The sequence below is a fragment of the Oncorhynchus masou genome, chromosome 9, assembly GCF_036934945.1.
Source record: "Oncorhynchus masou masou isolate Uvic2021 chromosome 9, UVic_Omas_1.1, whole genome shotgun sequence".
In the NCBI taxonomy this organism is placed as follows: domain Eukaryota; kingdom Metazoa; phylum Chordata; class Actinopteri; order Salmoniformes; family Salmonidae; genus Oncorhynchus; species Oncorhynchus masou.
This window is the reverse complement of record NC_088220.1, coordinates 63,491-67,435: the sequence shown is the minus strand read 5'-3', so window position 1 is coordinate 67,435 and position 3,945 is coordinate 63,491.

Here is a 3,945-nt window from a genome sequence, read left to right as displayed (position 1 = left end):
ATCACCTTCTCTGACGACGTGATTGACGTCAGTCCGCCGCCTCCCAGACTACCGCTCCCTTGTTTTCCAGCCGCCTCGGTCCGAGAGCGCGCGATTTTCACTTTGAAATATGAACAGCCTAATATTAGAACAGAACAACAGATCGACACATTTTCTCGAAATATGACCTTAATAAACGATTATATATATTTTTAAAATCCAGAACATGTTGTATTGACATCTAAAAAATACGTTTTCAATGTTTTTATTTATGTATTTTTTTTTATATAATGAGACGTACCTCCAAGTACGTTGAAACTGAAAACAACTTAAAGTGAGAAGTTCTTATGCCGTCAGTCGTTTTGTCTTCTTCTGTTTTGGTGTTCAAGAGGATTGTGTCTGTATATGTATCATTCCACAATAGCCTAGGGCAGGGATCTTCAACTCGTTTCAGTTGGGGAACCCTCATCTGGGGCTTCTATGGTCGTCCAAAGGACACACAGAACTGTGCATTATTGTGCATTACAATACAAACTATTTCATTGTACACTGAATTCAATAGCCTGCTACAAAATGTTCTGAAAATGCTAAATTGTATGGCCTTTAGGTCCACCCTATGTTCCCTCAGCCCTATGTTCCCTCAACTCTATGTTCCCTCAGCCCCATGTTCCCTCAGCCCTATGTTCCCTCAGCCCTATGTTCCCTCAACTCTATGTTCCCTCAGCCCTACAGTATGTTCCCTCAGCCCTATGTTCCCTCAGCCCTACAGTATGTTCCCACAGTCCTATGTTCCCTCAGCCCTATGTTCCCTCAGCTCTATGTTCCCTCAGCCCTACAGTATGTTCCCTCAGCTCTATGTTCCCTCAGCCCTACAGTATGTTCCCTCAGCTCTATGTTCCCTCAGCCCCATGTTCCCTCCGCTCTTTGTTCCCTCAGCCCTATGTTCCCTCAGCCCTATGTTCCCTCAACTCTATGTTCCCTCAGCCCCATGTTCCCTCAGCCCTACAGTATGTTCCCTCAGCCCTATGTTCCCTCAGCTCTATGTTCCCTCAGCCCTATGTTCCCTCAGCTCTATGTTCCCTCAGCCCTACAGTATGTTCCCTCAGCTCTATGTTCCCTCAGCCCTACAGTATGTTCCCTCAGCTCTATGTTCCCTCAGCCCCATGTTCCCTCAGCTCTATGTTCCCTCAGCCCTATGTTCCCTCAGCTCTATGTTCCCTCAGCTCTATGTTCCCTCAGCCCTACAGTATGTTCCCTCAGCCCTATGTTCCCTCAGCTCTATGTTCCCTCAGCCCTATGTTCCCTCAGCCCTATGTTCCCTCAGCCCTATGTTCCCTCAGCTCTATGTTCCCTCAGCCCTACAGTATGTTCCCTCAGCCCTATGTTCCCTCAGCTCTACAGTATGTTCCCTCAGCTCTATGTTCCCTCAGCTCTATGTTCCCTCAGCCCTATGTTCCCTCCGCTCTATGTTCCCTCAGCCCTACAGTATGTTCCCTCCGCTCTATGTTCCCTCAGCCCTACAGTATGTTCCCTCAGTCCTATGTTCCCTCAGCCCTACAGTATGTTCCCTCAGCTCTATGTTCCCTCAGCCCTACAGTATGTTCCCTCAGACCTATGTTCGCTCAGCTCTATGTTCCCTCAGCCCTATGTTCCCTCCGCTCTATGTTCCCTCAGCCCTATGTTCCCTCAGCCCTACAGTATGTTCCCTCAGCCCTATGTTCCCTCAGCCCTACAGTATGTTCCCTCAGACCTATGCTCCCTCAGCCCTATGTTCCCTCAGCCCTATGTTCCCTCAGCTCTATGTTCCCTCAGCTCTATGTTCCCTCCGCTCTATGTTCCCTCAGCCCTACAGTATGTTCCCTCAGTCCTATGTTCCCTCAGCTCTACAGTATGTTCCCTCAGTCCTATGTTCCCTCAGCCCTACAGTATGTTCCCTCAGCTCTATGCTCCCTCAGCCCTACAGTATGTTCCCTCAGCCCCATGTTCCCTCAGCTCTATGTTCCCTCAGCCCTACAGTATGTTCCCTCAGCCCTATGTTCCCTCAGCCCTACAGTATGTTCCCTCAGTCCTATGTTTCCTCAGCCCTATGTTCCCTCAGTCCTATGTTCCCTCAGCTCTATGTTCCCTCAGCCCTATGTTCCCTCAGCCCTACAGTATGTTCCCTCAGCCCTATGTTCCCTCAGCCCTACAGTATGTTCCCTCAGCCCTATGTTCCCTCAGCTCTATGTTCCCTCAGCCCTATGTTCCCTCAGCTCTATGTTCCCTCAGCCCTACAGTATGTTCCCTCAGCTCTATGTTCCCTCAGCCCTACAGTATGTTCCCTCAGCCCTATGTTCCCTCAGCCCTATGTTCCCTCAGCCCTACAGTATGTTCCCTCAGCTCTATGTTCCCTCAGCCCTACAGTATGTTCCCTCAGCTCTATGTTCCCTCAGCCCCATGTTCCCTCAGCTCTATGTTCCCTCAGCCCTATGTTCCTTCAGCTCTATGTTCCCTCAGCTCTATGTTCCCTCAGCCCTACAGTATGTTCCCTCAGCTCTATGTTCCCTCAGCCCTACAGTATGTTCCCTCAGCCCTATGTTCCCTCAGCTCTACAGTATGTTCCCTCAGCTCTATGTTCCCTCAGCTCTATGTTCCCTCAGCCCTATGTTCCCTCAGCTCTATGTTCCCTCAGCCCTACAGTATGTTCCCTCCGCTCTATGTTCCCTCAGCCCTACAGTATGTTCCCTCAGCCCTATGTTCCCTCCGCTCTATGTTCCCTCAGCCCTACAGTATGTTCCCTCCGCTCTATGTTCCCTCAGCCCTACAGTATGTTCCCTCAGACCTATGTTCGCTCAGCTCTATGTTCCCTCAGCCCCATGTTCCCTCAGCTCTACAGTATGTTCCCTCAGCCCTATGTTCCCTCAGCTCTATGTTCCCTCAGCCCTACAGTATGTTCCCTCAGACCTATGTTCGCTCAGCTCTATGTTCCCTCAGCCCTATGTTCCCTCAGCCCTATGTTCCCTCAGCCCTACAGTATGTTCCCTCCGCTCTATGTTCCCTCAGCCCTACAGTATGTTCCCTCAGACCTATGTTCGCTCAGCTCTATGTTCCCTCAGCCCCATGTTCCCTCAGCTCTACAGTATGTTCCCTCAGCCCTATGTTCCCTCAGCTCTATGTTCCCTCAGCCCTACAGTATGTTCCCTCAGCCCTATGTTCCCTCAGACCTATGTTCCCTCAGCTCTATGTTCCCTCAGACCTATGTTCGCTCAGCTCTATGTTCCCTCAGCCCTATGTTCCCTCAGCTCTATGTTCCCTCAGCCCTACAGTATGTTCCCTCAGCCCTATGTTCCCTCAGCCCTATGTTCCCTCAGCTCTATGTTCCCTCAGCTCTATGTTCCCTCCGCTCTATGTTCCCTCAGCCCTACAGTATGTTCCCTCAGTCCTATGTTCCCTCAGCTCTACAGTATGTTCCCTCAGTCCTATGTTCCCTCAGCTCTACAGTATGTTCCCTCAGTCCTATGTTCCCTCAGCTCTACAGTATGTTCCCTCAGTCCTATGTTCCCTCAGCTCTATGTTCCCTCAGCTCTATGTTCCCTCCGCTCTATGTTCCCTCAGCCCTACAGTATGTTCCCTCAGTCCTATGTTCCCTCAGCTCTACAGTATGTTCCCTCAGTCCTATGTTCCCTCAGCTCTACAGTATGTTCCCTCAGTCCTATGTTCCCTCAGCTCTACAGTATGTTCCCTCAGCTCTATGTTCCCTCAGCCCTACAGTATGTTCCCTCAGTCCTATGTTCCCTCAGCCCTACAGTGTGTTCCCTCAGCCCTACAGTATGTTCCCTCAGTCCTATGTTCCCTCAGCTCTATGTTCCCTCAGCCCTATGTTCCCTCAGTCCTATGTTCCCTCAGCTCTACAGTATGTTCCCTCAGTCCTATGTTCCCTCAGCTCTACAGTATGTTCCCTCAGCTCTATGTTCCCTCAGCCCTACA